Source organism: Schistocerca nitens, chromosome 6, assembly GCF_023898315.1.
Source record: "Schistocerca nitens isolate TAMUIC-IGC-003100 chromosome 6, iqSchNite1.1, whole genome shotgun sequence".
Taxonomy (NCBI): domain Eukaryota; kingdom Metazoa; phylum Arthropoda; class Insecta; order Orthoptera; family Acrididae; genus Schistocerca; species Schistocerca nitens.
In genome coordinates, this window is record NC_064619.1 from 225,220,990 (window position 1) to 225,238,334 (window position 17,345).

Sequence of the window (17,345 nt, forward strand, 5' to 3'; positions counted from 1 at the left end):
TGCATGGTCAGTTTCAGAAACAGCGACCTCGTCATTAACTTCCGCCGGCATACGATGCATTCCTCTTACGGGTGTCAGATCTCTTTTCGATTAGAATTATCATCATCTTTCGTTTAAAGGCATCGAGTCTCCCCTGAGATTTTTCAGTCCGTTATATTCTCTCATTGCAGCAAGGTAATTGCTGCTGTTCACATAAAACAGTTTCACTAACACCGCACAGTCGCTCTTCTCAGCAGCCATAATGTTCACTCACGTTATGGCTTGTCGAATGACAGCATGGATTTCATACTGTCATACAAATAATGTACAGCTCCAGATTTGCAACTGGTGGCCCCAACTGGAACTACACTACTGGCCATTAAAATTGCCACACCACGAAGATGACGTGCTACAGACGCGAAATTTAACCGACAGGAAGACGATGCTGTGATATGCAAATGATTAGCTTTTCAGAGCATTCACACAAGGTTTGCGCCGGTGGCGACACCTACAACGTGTTGACATGAGGAAAGATTCCACCGATTACTCATTCACAAACAGCAGTTGACCGGCGTTGCCTGGTGAAACGTTGTTGTGACGCCTCGTGTAAGGAGGAGAAATGCGTACCATCGCGTTTCCAACTTTGATAGAGGTCGGATTGTAGCCTATCGCGATTGCGGTTTATCGTATTGTGACATTGCTGCTCGCGTTGGTCGAGATCCAATTACTGTTAGCACAATATGGAATCGGTGGGTTCAGGAAGGTAATACTGAACGCCGTGCTGGATCCCAACGGCCTCTTATCACTAGCAGTCGAGATGACAGGCATCTTATCCGCACGGCTGTAACGGATCGTGCTGCGACGTCTCGTTCCCTGAGTCAACAGACGAGGACGTTGCAAAACAGCAACCATCTGCACGAACAGTTCGACGACGTTTCAAGCAGCATGGGCTATCAGCTTGGAGACCATGGCTGCGGTTACCCTTGACGCTGCATCACAGACAGGAGCGCCTGCGATGGTGTACTCAACAACGAACCTGGGTGCACGAATGGCAAAACATTTTTTCGGATGAATCCAGGTTCTCTTTACAGCATCATGATGGTCGCATCCGTGTTTGGCGACATCGCGGTGAACGCACATGGGAAGCGTGTATTCGTCATCGCCATACTGGCGTAACACCCGGCGTGATGGTATGGGGTGCCATTGGTCACACGTCTCGGTCACCTCTTGTTCGCACTGACAGCACTTTGAACAGTGGACGTTACATTTCAGGTGTGTTACGACCCGTGGCTCTACCCTACATTTCAGCAGGATAATGCACGACCGCATGTTGCAGGTCCTGTACGGGCCTTTCTGGATACAGAAAATGTTCGACTGCTGCCCAGGCCAGCACATTCTCCAGATCTCTCACCAACTGAAAACGTCTGGTCAATGGTGGCCGAGGAACTGGCTCGTCACAATACACCAGTCACTACTCTTGATGAACTGTGATATCGTGTTGAAGCTGCATGGGCAGCTGTATCTGTACACACCATCCAAGCTCTGTTTGGCTCAATGCCCAGGCGTATCAAGGCCGTTATTACGGCCAGAGGTGATTGTTCTGGGTACTGATTTTTCAGGATCTATGCACCCAAATTGCGTGAAAATGTAATCACATGTCAGTTCAATACATTTGTCCATTGAATACCCGTTTATCATCTGCATTCCTTCTAGGTGCAGCAATTTTAATGGCCAGTAGTGTAACTTGTTTTCCAGCTCAATTCGTTAACGTATTAGCATATCTACTAAGATTCGCTGCCACACGATAATTACAGCCCACACTTGACCTCCGGGTGTAGATGCAGTTTAATAACTACCTGGTACGTCTACATGCAGGAGCGTATCCATCACCTGAGCTGCGGCGAGGAGTGAGAGCTCTGGTCATCCCTAGCTGAATGAGGAAATACATGCATCAACAGAAGTGTTGCATCACCCCGATATGTCGTACACGTGTGTTACTATTGTGACTGCAGCATTTCAGTTGAAAGAGAAGCACACTTGGGGGCGCATGGAATAGTGGAGTGAATATAGTGATCAGCGAGCGTTTCCGCATCATCGTGTTACACATAAACTGCTTGGCAACCGAGCTCGATATGTGTACTGGGATGGAATAGACGTGATGCGGGCATAGAATGGATTCCAATTGACAGGTAGTGTTGAGGACTACACGGCACAGTCCTTCAACCCCGTGCAGGTGCACTGGATTATATCTACGACTTTTGAGGCAACGGAACCGTGGGCTGAGTGCTTCAGAACTGAATTCGGCGTTCAGAGAAGCTACAGGATGTCATGTATCGCATGAGACTGTTACGAGACGATTTCTCAATTCGACTCTCCATTCCCGATGACAATGGAGAGCACCATGACATATAGAACATCATTAAAGATAAGCGAGAAATCACGCAGACTGTACGCACTAGGACTGGAGGCGGATGTTCTTTACGGACGAAACTCTAATCTGTTTATGCCCCAATAATCGCAAACTTGTTTGGAGGCAATCCGGTAATATCGAACGCCTCCGACACTGCGTCCCACATCTGGAACAACGTGGTAATGGAGCGATGTTCTGAGGTGGCATTAAATGGGGACACCGTACAGCTCTTTTAGTTGCTGAGGACAATCTCACTGCTCTACGGTAAAGGGACGATATTCTGCAACCGAAAGTGGGACCGTATCCCCAAAATTTACCTACACTTTCATCTTTATGGATAAAAACTGGCGTCCTCGATGTCCTGTTCTCGTGAACATATTTCATCATGATGCTAGGATCACTAGAAGGAGTGGCTTGCCTATTCTCCAGGCATGAACCTAATAGAACATGAAAATTTATGCAAATCTGCAGGATTTCGTGGCCGTTGTGACTGAAGTTAAAATCTTCTGGATTATTAGGCTGCACCATATTTCCTCTAAAATAAGCGACGTTTCGATCCCTCTGGTGGGATCCTCCTCAGACTCTTCCTGTGTCCACTACTGCTAGAACACTGTCAGAGACCAGTGTCGCGTTCTCTTATAAAGGAAAGTTTCCCCGCATCCGTGCTGGAGAAGTGGTAGTATTGTTTAAAATTCTTACGGCTACCATTGGTGGGCCATCGTCATATGCTAATATTCCCGCACTGATGCAGAAGAAGGGGCGTTATTGGCTAAACTCTTGTGGATGCTATTGGTGGCCCATCGTCATTGGCTAGAAAGACACAATTCCATACTTACGCTGGAGAACTGTTATTGTTTCTAATTCCTCTTGCTGCTGGTTGGCCGTCATCAGTCGCTAGATGCGAAACTGACCGAGAAAGAGAGGGGGAATGTTACTTAAAATATTGTTTTCCGCCGAGGTGACTGGCAGCGCGTTGTTTATGTTGCTCGCACACCGCGGCCGGATATTCACTTCCTTGATGGCGGGGAGCCACGATGCCGGAAGCCTATAGTCTTCCTCTCTATTGAAATTAGATGCATTCTTGGAAATTTCAACCGCTTCTCGGACCTTCATTCTATAAATATTTGTTTCCTTAGCCAGCACACGTAAGTTACTAAAATCGATGTCAGAGCAACAATTCTCATAATGTTCCGCTACTGCCGATTTTGCGCTTTGTTTTAGCCGCATGTGCCGATCGTGTTCCTTAATGCGTTCCTTAACAGTTCTTCCCGTTTCGCCTATATACATTTTGCCGCAGCCACATGTCACTTGATAGACGCTTGGATTGTGTAGGCAATCAGGTGTATCCGTTTTTCGCCGGAAAAAAAAAATCAAGTGACATGTGGCTGCGGCCAAGTGTATATAGGCGAAATGGGAGGATCTGTTAAAGGATGCATTCACGAACACGAACGACACACGCGGCTAAAACAAAGTGTAAAATAGGCAGTGGGTTCAAATGGCTCTAAGCACTATGGGACTAAACATCTGAGGTCATCGGTCCCCTAGAACTTAGAACTACTTAAACATAACTAACCTAAGTACATCACACACACGTGTGATGCCCGAGGCAGGATTCGAACCTGCGACCGTAGCAGTCGCGTGGTTCCGGACTCAAGCGCCTAGAACCGCTACTGCCGGCCCAAAATCGGCAGTAGCGGAACATCATGAGAACTGTGGCTCTGACATCGATTTTAATAACGTACGTGTGCTAGGTAAGGAAACAAACATTTATAGAAGAAAGGTCTGAGAAGCGGTTGAAATTTCCAAGTATGCATCTAATTTCAATAGAGAGAACGGCTATAGGTATATGGCATCGTGGCTCCCCGCCATCAAGGAAGTGAATATGCGGCCGCGGTGTGCGAGCAACATAAACTACGCGCTGCAAGTCACCTCGGCGGAAAATAATATTATGGGTAAACATTCCCCCTTTCTTGCTCTATCCGTTTCGCATCTTGCCACTGACGACGGCCAACCAATAGCAACCAGGAGGAGGACTTCCGGCATAAGAAGTCAGCCTCATTCTGCCAACGGCATTGTCAAAGAGGGCGGAGGAGCGGATAGAGGTTCAGGGCACTGTCTTGTCCTAGGGGTGGGAAATTGCCCCTAAATGCGGAAGAATCAGCAATGATCAACGACATGAGGATGCAGAAGGCAATGGAAACCACTGCATTAAAAACACGTAACGTGTATCCACAGGACATGTGGCCTGTAATTGAAGAAGTATCATGATGATCTCTCCATTGGCAAAAGATTCCGGAATAGTCCCCCATTCGGATCTCCGGGAGGGGACTGCCAAGGGGGAGGTTACCATGAGAAAAAGATTGAATAATCAACGAAAGGATAACGTTCTACGAGTCGGGGCGTGGAATGTCAGAAGCTTGAACGTGGAAGGGAAACTAGAAAATCTGAAAAGGGAAATGCAAAGGCTCAATCTAGATATAGTATGGGTCAGTGAAGTGAAGTGGAAAGAAGACAAGGATTTCTGGTCAGATGAGTATCGGGTAACATCAACAGCAGCAGAAAATGGTATAACAGGTGTAGGATTCGTTATGAATAGGAAGGTAGGGCAGAGGGTGTGTTACTGTGAACAGTTCAGTGACCGGGTTGTTCTAATCAGAATCGACAGCAGACCAACACCGACAACGATAGTTCAGGTATACTTGCCGACGTCGCAAGCTGAAGATGAACAGATAGAGAAAGTGTATGAGGATATTGAAAGGGTAATGCAGTATGTAAAGGGGGGCGAAAATCTAATAGTCATTGGCGAGTGGAATGCAGTTGTAGGGGAAGGAGTAGAAGAAAAGGTTACAGGAGAATATGGGCTTGGGACAAGGAAAGAAAGAGGAGAAAGACTAATTGAGTTCTGTAACAAGTTTCAGCTAGTAATAGCGAATACCCTGTTCAAGAATCACAAGAGGAGGAGGTATACTTGGAAAAGGCCGGGAGATACGGGAAGATTTCAATTAGATTACATCATGGTCAGACAGAGATTCCAAAATCAGATACTGGATTGTAGGGCGTACCCAGGAGCAGATATAGACTCGGATCACAATATAGTAGTGATGAAGAGTAGGCTGAAGTTCAAGACATTAGTCAGGAAGAATCAATACGCAAAGAAGTGGGATACGAAAGTACTAAGGAATGACGAGATACGTTTGAAGTTCTCTAACGCTATAGGTACAGCAATAAGGAATAGCGCAGTAGGCAGTACAGTTGAAGAGGAATGGACATCTCTAAAAAGGGCCATCACAGAAGTTGGGAAGGAAAACATAGGTACAAAGAAGGTAGCTGCGAAGAAACCATGGGTAACAGAAGAAATACTTCGGTTGATTGATGAAAGGAGGAAGTACAAACATGTTCCGGCTCTGAGCACTATGGGACTTAACTTCTGAGGTCATCAGTCCCCTAGAACTTAGAACTACTTAAACCTAACTAACCTAAGGACATCACACACATCCATGCCCGAGGAAGGATTCGAACCTGCGATCGTAGCGGTCGCGAAACATATTCCGGGAAAATCAGGAATACAGAAATACAAGTCGCTGAGGAATGAAATAAATAGGAAGTGCAGGGAAGCTAAGACGAAATGGCTGCAGGAAAAATGTGAAGACATCGAAAAAGATATGATTGTCGGAAGGACAGACTCAGCATACAGGAAAGTCAAAACAACCTTTGGTGACATTAAAAGCAACGGTGGTAGCATTAAGAGTGCAACGGGAATTCCACTGTTAAATGCAGAGGAGAGAGCAGATAGGTGGAAAGAATACATTGAAAGCCTCTATTAGGGTGAAGATTTGTCTGATGTGATAGAAGAAGAAACAGGAGTCGATTTAGAAGAGATAGGGGATCCAGTATTAGAATCGGAATTTAAAAGAGCTTTGGAGGACTTACGGTCAAATAAGGCAGAAGGGATAGATAACATTCCATCAGAATTTCTAAAATCATTGGGGGAAGTGGCAACAAAACGACTATTCACGTTGGTGTGTAGAATATATGAGTCTGGCGACATACCATCTGACTTTCGGAAAAGCATCATCCACACAATTCCGACGACGGCAAGAGCTGACAAGTGCGAGAATTATCGCACAATCAGCTTAACAGCTCATGCATCGAAGCTGCTTACAAGAATAATATACAGAAGAATGGAAAAGAAAATTGAGAATGCGCTAGGTGACGATCAATTTGGCTTTAGGAAAAGTAAAGGGACGAGAGAGGCAATTCTGACGTTACGGCTAATAATGGAAGCAAGGCTAAAGAAAAATCAAGACACTTTCATAGGATTTGTCGACCAGAAAAAAGCGTTCGACAATATAAAATGGTGCAAGCTGTTCCAGATTCTGAAAAAAGTAGGGGTATGCTATAGGGAGAGACGGGTCATATACAATATGTACAACAAGCAAGAGGGAATAATAAGAGTGGACGATCAAGAACGAAGTGCTCGTATTAAGAAGGGTGTAAGACAAGGCTGTAGCCTTTCGCCCCTACTCTTCAATCTGTACATCGAGGAAGCAATGATGGAAATAAAAGAAAGGTTCAGGAGTGGAATTAAAATACAAGGTGAAAGGATATCAATGATACGATTCGCTGATGACATTGCTATCCTGAGTGAAAGTGAAGAAGAAATAATTAACCGCTGAACAGAATGAACAGTCTAATGAGTACACGGTATGGTTTGAGAGTAAATCGGAGAAAGACGAAGGTAATGAGAAGTAGTAGAAATGAGAACAGCGAGAAACTTAACATCAGGATTGATGGTCAGGAAGTCAATGAAGTTAAGGAATTCTGCTACCTAGGCAGTAAAATAACCAAGTACGGAGCAAGGAGGACATCAAAAGCAGACTCGCTATGGCAAAAAAGGCATTTCTGGCAAAGAGAAGTCTACTAATATCAAATACCGACCTTAATTTGAGGAAGAAATTTCTGAGAATGTACGTCTGGAGTACAGCATTGTATGGTAGTGAATCATGGACTGTGGGAAAACCGGAAGAGAAGAGAATCGAAGCATTTGAGATGTGGTGCTATAGACGAATGTTGAAAATTAGGTGGACTGATAAGGTAAGGAATGAGGAGGTTCTACGCAGAATCGGAGAGGAAAGGAAAATGTGGAAAACACTGATAAGGAGAAGGGACAGGATGATAGGACATCTGCCAAGACATGAGGGAATGACTTCCATGATACTAGAGGGAGCTGTAGAGGGCAAAAACTGTAGAGGAAGACAGAGATTGGAATACGTCAAGCAAATAATTGAGGAGTCATCGCAGCTTACGGTATTGTGCACTACAGCTCTTGTGAGCCCCATATTTCCTCCACAAGAGTACACTTCACTGCATTTCACATGCGACAGTCTCGACCGTACCTGCCGGCCGAAGTGGCCGCGCGGTTCTGGCGCTGCAGTCTGGAACCGCGAGACCGCTACGGTCGCAGGTTCGAATCCTGCCTCGGGCATGGATGTGTGTGATGTCTTTAGGTTAGTTAGGTTTAACTAGTTCTAAGTTCTAGGGGACTAATGACCTCAGCAGTTGAGTCCCATAGTGCTCAGAGCCATTTGAATCGACCGTACCTAGCAACATTCTAAACGATAATTATTCAAGTTGAGTAGGCGCGGCTCTCAGCCATTCTGCCAAGTCAATATCAATAGAAATTTCCCTAGCGAATCCTATCCTTGAGAGATAACTTCACATTCCGAAAAGAACCAGGATATAACTTGTTCAATTCATAACTAAAGGTGCCATTGTGATTTCTCAGAATTTTTGCAAAATAAATAATAATTTTCGTTAGTTTCGTGTTTTTCTTACACTAACTAGCACTACTCCAGTACCCAATTATCCCACTAGTTACGTAAGAAATTTTGTGAATTGAGGACGTAGGTTGCAAGTTCTACTCTGAGATGGAGAGGTTAGCACAGGAAAGGAATTCGTGGCGGGCCGCATCAAACCAGTCAGTAGACTGACGCCGCCGCCGCCCCCCACCACCAAAAAAAAAAAAAAAAAAAAAAAAAAAAAAAAAAAAAAAAAAAAAAAAAAAAACTACCTTCTCCAGCGTAAGTGTGGAATTGTGCCTTTCTAACCAAAGACGACTGGCCACCAATAGTACCCACAAGAGCGTGGCCAACAGCGCCCCTTTTTCTGCATCAGTGCGGGAATATTATCCTATGACGATGGCCCACCAATGGTAGCCGCAAGATTTTAACCAATACTACCACTTCCACAGTACGAATGCGGGAAAACTCTCCTTTATAAGAGAACGCGACACTGTCTATGACAATGTTCTAGCAGTAGTGGATACCAGAAGATTCTGAGTAAGATCCCTGCAGAGGGGTCAGAAAGTCGATAATTTTAGAGGAAATATGACCCAGAAGATAACCCAGCGGATTTTAACTTCTGAAATTTTACCGGCGTATTTATTTTTGTAGTTATTTTCGGGTGTGCAGCCGGATCCCGCCGACATTCTGCCACGATATTCCGTGGCAAATACACCCGTCATCTGCAATCGTTAAAATCAGCAGTGGCAAAACACTATTTCCATGAGACACTCAGTGGAATATCATGGAAAAATATTGTAGCTCCAGTTTCCAGTTTTTGGGATTCAGTAATCAACGAACCGGTGGAAATGCGTCGTGCTGGTAATCTTATAAATCGTAACAACAACTTTCAACTAGATAAAAATTGGGATCCTATGACTAGAATTATCCAGTCACAACGGAATCGACGGGGGTCATTCAATACTTCCACCACAGAGGGCAGCACGCACAATTCCGCTGTCCCGCACTTGACGTCACCTGGCAGACTGCGTATGTGCAAGATTCGGCATAACTACCGTGAATGCACCTGGGCTCTTCAGTAGTTGTCTACTCACCTGAAGATGGCTGGGCGTCGTTGGGCCGAAATATCGTGGCACAATGTCGACGGCATCCGGCTGCACACCCGGAAATCATCGAACATCTCTGGGATTGATTGAAACGATCTATTAATGGACGTTATAAGACGTTGTGGTCTCCTGACCTTCATTGCTTACATATTCCGCCCCCACAATCGTATTCCGCACATCAAGACGCTTCATTCGAACCCGAACTCGATAAGTTAAAGTCAATGTTATATGAATTCATGTAAACGATATGCAAATAACTAGTGCGCACTGGGGTTGAAATACTCGAGGCTGGCGTACACACATACATTCCAGACACGAAGGTCACAGGAGCTTTTGGTTCGGGAGAGGCAGACCACACACACCAGGAGGCTGGTCCCTTCAGAGGACGAGTCAACCTCGGTCGCCCGTGGAGCAGACAGCGTGTGCCTGAGTGAAAGGGGGAACGACCCCGTGTTCGGCTTAAAAGCAAATTCCACTACATTGTGTGGGAGCGTACAACCTTCGCATTCTTTACACATAGCACGCAATTTCAGAGATTTTCACAGGGAGACAGCAAACGCCAAACCCCGATACTACAGATTTTCGGATTGGTCGCCTTAAACGAAACGTCATTCTCCCATTTTAGAAGAGAAATGCTGATCGGCATACGATATTTCTGACGCCTTGAGCTGAAAGAGTAATGGAAGAGACCGAAAGATATACCCCTTCACGTCTGACATGGAGAGGCGCCGTTCCGTTGTCGCTCTTGGAGCGAGGAACAAGTTTCTCCTCGGTACTTCACTGGGAGAGCAACTCTGTCGAGAGCGAATCGGACTCTATATTGAGTCCTTGCGGTTAAGCGTTGTTCACTGTGTTGGCCGACACACTTATTGTGTGGTGTGAACGGACAGAGTTATAGTTAAATGCTTGCGAGCGAATTTTTGAGTGGCATCGTGGTGGACTGGTTATCTTACCGGTGTACCATGCCAATAGTTAGACTAGGGGGCGAATAGGAATCCTTGACTTCATCAAGGCATAGGGAGAGTTTGACTGGCGAAGGTCAATCCAGATAGAACGAGAGTTATTTTATTTGTCAGCAGCGAGCGGCGCAGACAGCAGTCATCGCAGCTTACGGTATTGTGCACTACTGCTCTTGTGAGCCCCATATTTCCTCAGCTTACGGTATTGTGCACTACTGCTCTTGTGAGCCCCATATTTCCTCCACAAGAGTACACTTCACTGCATTTCACATGCGACAGCCTCGACCGTACCTAGCAACATTCTAAAGGATAATTATTCAAGTTGAGTAGGCGCGGCTCTCAGCCATTCTGCCAAGTCAATAACAATCTTACACTTTGTATAGAAATTTCTCTAGCGAATCCTATCCTTGAGAGATAACTTCACATTCCGAAAAGAACCAGGATATAACTTGTTCAATTCATAACTAAAAGTGCCATTGTGATTTCTCAGAATTTTTGCAAAATAAATAATAATTTTCGTTAGTTTCGTGTTTTTATTCCACTAACTAGCGCTACTCCAGTACCCAATTATCCCACTAGTTACGTAAGAAATTTTGTGAATTTTTGTGTCATTTCCTTAGAGCGGACGATTCCAGAAGATATTTATTGCTGAAAGTTTTTCAGGCATTTCTCTTTGTAACGTTAGGAGCGTCTGTCTGACTTCTGTAGTAGTGTGGGGGTGGAAATTACATATTGCAGGAGCCGCAGGGTAAAGGGTACATCTCAGATTAATCGGTTGCACAGAATAACAGAATAGCAGATCAACCCCCCGCTCACAGAACGTCGACAACGACCACGAACCCTGCACGATTTACGCAGAATCGCCATGGAAGAGTAGGACAATGTGGTCTTATCGACGGTATGCCACGACGGATTCAAGTTTGCACCCGAGCAAGGGAATGCTCCACTGCGTATTGAAGTTACTCCAGAGTGCTTATTTTAAGTCGGTGGTTTGGACCGTTGCAAATGAATATATTAGGCTTGCCTCAGATTCAGTTTCTATTTTGAGTGTCGTGAATAAGAAAACGCTGGAAAATATAAATCCGGATGGCCAGACATTGATTCGAAACCAGTTGCTTTCCAGCTCAAGTCTACTGCATTGAACGCTGCGCCACTTCGCACGATCACTTCTTGGTGTGGGGGAAAAAGCCATACTTATATCTAAATAAATTACAGGATTTCGTAAATATTCGACAGTGCAAATATTTTGGCAATATTTACTGTAAATTAATTTCGGTATACCCATTTCCACATCACTTCATCAAACACTGATGAAGTGTCTTACCACGACGAGGCTTATTGCCAATCACAGCGTCATAAACTTTGTGGCGTTGCGTCACGTGTGTGGATACCACAGGTAGTACGGCACTAAGAGAAACTCCAGCTCTGACATGAAGTGTTCCACTTCGGATGTATTTAATTGCCTCCGCTGGGGCTATGACCCACCTGTCTAGCTTGTTCACTTCATAAATGGCGACTACCAGGGGGCTTAAAACCCCACTATACGGAATATAGTCCGTGCATGCTATCAATTATCCGGTAAGTTTATGTACCTGTATGAATGTCTTAAGGGAGTGCCGTAGTTTACATCCAATAATATGCTCAGCAATATTTCTTCCTGCTCAACACAAAGTTGTGGGACTCCCATATAAGGAGTCTAAATACTAATGAGAGGCACTGAGAGCCCCAAGGTCCGAGCGTAATTCAGCGCAAAGTCTACAGCAAAATATGCAACGTATGTCCTAAAGTAGGCTATTTCATTCACGCACTAAATCTACAAACCAATCAGTGCCGAGACCAGGTCAGCATGTGTGAAGTTCAATAACGCGAGTGTGTGTGTGTGTGTGTGTGTGTGTGTGTGTGTGTGTGTTTGTGTGTTTGTGTGTGTGTGTGTGTTTGTGTGTGTGTGTTTTCAACTACGGAGTTGCCAACACCCTTACCAAAATAGAGGCGAATGTGATTAAAGTATTAAAAAGAGGTGAAATAAGAAGTTGGTTAAAAACTGCACTCAATTTCACTGCCTTACACGGTCCACCGGTATATTCATGCAACTTTGAAGGTACAATACTTTAAGTTAAATATTGTAAACCTTTAAAAAACTGATAGCATAAAAAGGATGCTGTAGTAACGACACAGGGAAGTGTGCCTCTCTCATCACTTACATGAGCCAGCTCTCCGAAAAGCAAGTTAATTACATCTCCGTAATATTTAGGAAGGTCTTCTCCCTGGAAGGTCTAATCTTAAAACAAAAGCTGACCTACTTTGGACACACAATGCGAAGGCATGCCTCGCTGGAAAAAACATTAATGCTGGGGAAGATTGAAGGAACTAGAAGAAGAGGACGTCAGAGGATGGGATGGATCGATGGCATCACAGAAGCAATGTGTTCCAACCTGGAAGGTCTACGGGAGAAAGTGCAAGACAGGAAAAAGTGGCGTGATTTGGTTCATGGGGTCACGAAGAGTCGGAACCGACTAAACGATTAGAGAGAGAGAGAGAGAGAGAGAGAGAGAGAATATTTAGGAGATTAAGCCGGACATTTCATAGGAACTTAAAATTTGTGCCACATTGATCTCCTTATTAGCTAGAATAGAGAACACATCTGCGCGCAAATTAGCCACTGCCTCTTGTCTGAACATAAAACACATTCAAAGAAACTGTGACGCACACAACCTCCACACCTGTGAGGGTCCTCTCGCTGGAGCAAGACGACATGTGTCATATGACAGTTCAGAACATAGACGACGTCTGTAACGATCAGGAAAGTTATTATTTGGTAGAATTTCCCCTGGATCGACTGATAGTTTTGTCGTTTCAGGTGAAAACCTGGCAAGTGTTCCACGCAAAAGTGACGCATTTGTTTGAATGTCTAATACATGGAAATACTTGTATTTCAGCACTAGAGGCTATAGCCAAGACGTTTAATATCCGGCCTACTTACATACATAGTAGTTTCTGTACGGTGTGAGGTATACAGGGCGTACAAAAAGACAAATTTTAGGGACAAGTTCCTAACACAGAAATAAGTAAAAAATGTCTTAATACTTTAAGAGGTTCATCTTTACTAGCGTGAAACACATCTCTACATCTCTTCTACTGAACAAGTGCTCATAGTACTTAAGATATGTGTTTTAGAGTCCGTGTTTACTGAACATTTTTTGTTGTTTTGGTCCATACTACCTCCCCCCAAAATATGAAAAGCAAAGAGCTTGCAGTAGTAAAGATTCAACTCATAGTACCAAAGATGAACAAGTGCTCCCATCTCTTAAGGTATGCACTTTAGATGCATTTGTTGTTTTAGTATGAGGAACTAGTTTCTAAGTTTTGTCGGAGTTTTTTTTTTTTTTTTTTTTTTTTTTTTTTTTTTTTTTTTTTTTGAAGGGGCCACCCTGTATTATGTGGGCACAATAATAGCTTCAGAGCCGCATCAGCATATTGAACTGAAGTTTCCGACAGCTGATAAAACGTGAAAGGGCAAGTGTTTTGCTGCATTCTTATGCTTTTAAGTTTACCGATGACAGTGAGGAAATTACATGGTGATGTGTCTTTCAAGTCTGAAATTCTAACCTATATAGTGGGAAAAGTTAGGCTGTACCTTTTTTCTAATTTTGTTACTATCTCCAATAATTTTGTCGTCGACTCAACATTAAAAACTCTAAACCTTTTCTAGCGTGTCTCCGTTCTATCATAAGCGCCCATGGCTCACAGATGGTTACAACGTTATACATTTTTTTGTTTTTACAATGGGCTTTCTCCTTCTGCATTGTACGCATGTAAGATGTTTTCCTAAAGAACTGTCCTCCTCCAACTGCGGTCGCTTATTTACAGCCATTTTCCGAACAGGTTTCAGGAATTTTCTGCCTAAAACACTTCAAACTGCAACACACGGCATATCCCTATACTGTTCAACAGCTATACAATTTCGCCTTTCCCTAAAACTATTTTTTTTGTTTTGTTTGTGCCCATAATACACATGCACGGAAAAAAGAAAACGCACTTGATGATTTCATTACTGTTTGACATGCAGACTAAGGCTGTTAGCCAGCTAGGAGAAGACGTAATTTACAGCAGCACGAACTTACCTTTCAGCGCGCGTTACGTGATCCGTTGCGGGATTAGAAGCGAACGTCGCTTAGAATCCAGGGCGTAGCCAAGTGTTAGCTGGGATGACGTATTTTTTGTGGTCTTCCTCAGATACGTGGACCAATGGTTTGCGCCTCAGATGGTTGTCCTCAGCGACCCTGCAGATAAACGACACACTTTTAAGTCACTTCATATAAAAAAAAATTATATACGATAGAAATTGTTTCTTTTAAAATATCTTTTAGATGTAATATTTCTCGCCCATGACCGTCAACGTACAGAAAAATCGAAAAGAAAAATTCTTAATGACTGCTTTTGTTCTAAATGTATCGTCCACGAGGATAATGACTCTTTTGGAGACTTTGCTACAGCTCTGTGGGAATGAACACGGAACTAGTAAGCACAAACCGTGTGAAAAATAGCTATCTCTGTTCGTTCAGGAGATCCAGGAGGCACTTCAGATGCACGTATACAGGGTGAGTCACCTAACATTACCGCTGGATATATTTCGTAAACCACATCAAATACTGACGAATCGATTCCACAGACCGAACGTGAGGAGACGTGCTAGTGTAATTGATTAATACAAACCATAAAAAAATGCACGGAAGTATGTTTTTTAACACAAACCTACGTTTTTTAAAATGAAACCCCGTTAGTTTTGTTAGCACATCTGAACATATAAACAAATACGTAATCAGTGCCGTTTGTTGCATTGTAAAATGTTAATTACATCCGGAGATATTGTAACCTAAAGTTGACGCTTGAGTACCACTCCTCCGCTGTTCGATCGTGTGTATCGGAGAGCACCGAATTACGTAGGGATCCAAAGGGAACGGTGATGGACCTTAGGTACAGAAGAGACTGGAAAAGCACATTACGTCCACATGCTAACACCTTTTTATTGGTCTTTTTCACTGACGCACATGTACAGTCGTGGACAAAACGAGCGAGACCCCTCGCCTGTTCGTTATGCTGATCCGCACGGCTTTAAAGTCTGCTACACAGCATAACCGGCAAGGCGACGAAGTGCTACCAACATACTACGCACAGGCGTGAAATTGACAAACTATCTGAACTTTTTTAGGCTGTTTTCAATAATTTGTAATACTATATTAATGCTGATTAGTGTGTTAAATACAACACGTAAATATAAGACAGAATGAAAGAAGAAACACTAATTGGTATGAACTGTACCAATAAAGATGAATTTCAACTTATCGAGATACCATAACTGTTTTAGTAAGACAAAGAACCCCGGATCGTTACGAATTAGCAAAATATTATCCGCTTTCGGCCGCGAAACGTTCTGTGTCAACGTTCAGACCAGTCATACTGCATTACCGTTGCTGACCTACCATGAAAGTGTGCAAATTTAGCAATGCGTGAAGATTCATAACGAAATTCAGTTAAAAATCATTCAGTGCCACACTTAAGTCAATTCCATTATTGACAGAAGCGGAAAAAATAGGCAGTAACATGTATGAAATTCTACAAGAGTGTCATATTGACATGCACAGGGCGCCAGTACAGAATATAGGTAGCGATAAAAAGTATTGGGGGCGCGAGAATTTCTTAAAATTGCTTTACTGATATTCTACCTGCCTCCATCGAGATTAGAACCGAAAACAAACCAGACCTTCCTTTCACTACGCTAGCAGACAACCCAGGCAGCCCTCTATTATTACCCCAGACATGAATAAGCCGGCAATTTCGCAATGAAAATGGCAAAATGATCTGCAGTTTCTGTTGCATAGAGCTTTCCGGACTCAAAAACATGAATTTTCTTCCTTTATGTCACCGCTTATGTGCAACCATTCGAGATGTTTATCGAAATAGCAAAATACTGTTATTAGAGAGTAAATTTAGTAGGATATTTCTGCACCACCCCAGGAAACAAAAGGCTACACAGCTGCCAAACGTATTCTACACTGTTTCGAATTCTCCAGTAGACTCGCCACAGCCGGAAAACGTTCATTAGCCTAAGTATTTCTTAAGCTAGCTAGCAATGCGAATGTTCGCACTTCTAAAACGCGGTAGAATTAATACTGGTATGTGAATAGGCAAATGGATTCTATTTGCATTCCTGTAAACGTTATTTGGATCGAAAGCGTAGCTACGATTAATATGCTGATGTATCGACTGCAACTAGCACATTTCGAATAAAGAGTAAGGGGTGTTATTTATGCGGCCCTCATCTTCAGTAGCTGTCGTAGCTGTTTTCGTTGTTAGGATTTCGTCACCTAAACCGGTAAAAACGGAACCCTACTAGTCTCACTTTCTTGACCGTCTATCGGCCTACCCAACCTTTAAAACCCGTTTACCGCCAGAACGGGTAGACATAATAAGCGGAAATGTATCGCACTTCTTGCGGTAACCGGTCCCTTGGTGGTGTAAAAAAGTGAGCTTCTATGTCAACGCAGTCTAAAGATACGGTCGTTTATGAAAAGAAAATTTACGCGAAATGTCAAAAAATGGCTTCAAGAACTATGCAACCAAACTGCTTATGTCATCAGCCCCTAGACCTAGAACTACTTAAACCTAGCTAGCCTAAGGACATCACAGACATCTATGCCCGAGGTAGGATTCCAGCCTGCGACTGAAGTAGCCGTGCGGTTCGTGACTGAAGCACCTGGAACCGCTCGACCACAGCACCCGGCGGAACGCTATTCACCTCATGTATAATGATAAACTGTATTCGCCAGCAACTCAGATCGTTTGATCACGGAACTTTTACGAAGCTACATTCAAACTTTGTTCGAAGTCGTCTGCAATATCCATTTATAAACACCCTAGGAACGTCGTATGCGATATCCACTTCTGAAGACGCTGGCAAATACTGCAGTACCATAACAAGTAGGTAAGAATTTATTGTTATTGGTCCATGCATCACACTTTATTTCAATATCAATTTAACGCGCCTAGGTGTTCGTATATGGCTGAAACTAATGAACAAAAAGCAAATAAA

General features: G+C 43.6%; 1 protein-coding gene across 3 annotated transcripts in view; it reads right to left on the minus strand.

The window, feature by feature from the left end:
• LOC126263120 (uncharacterized) overlaps nucleotides 1-17,345 on the minus strand; it is an 864,071-nt gene that overhangs the window by 240,681 nt on the left and 606,045 nt on the right. For all 3 annotated transcript variants that reach the window (XM_049960136.1, XM_049960135.1, XM_049960134.1), the window contains exon 4: nucleotides 14,377-14,535. The gene's annotated coding sequence lies outside the window, so the exon portion shown is untranslated. The remainder of the gene's footprint in view (nucleotides 1-14,376; nucleotides 14,536-17,345) is intronic.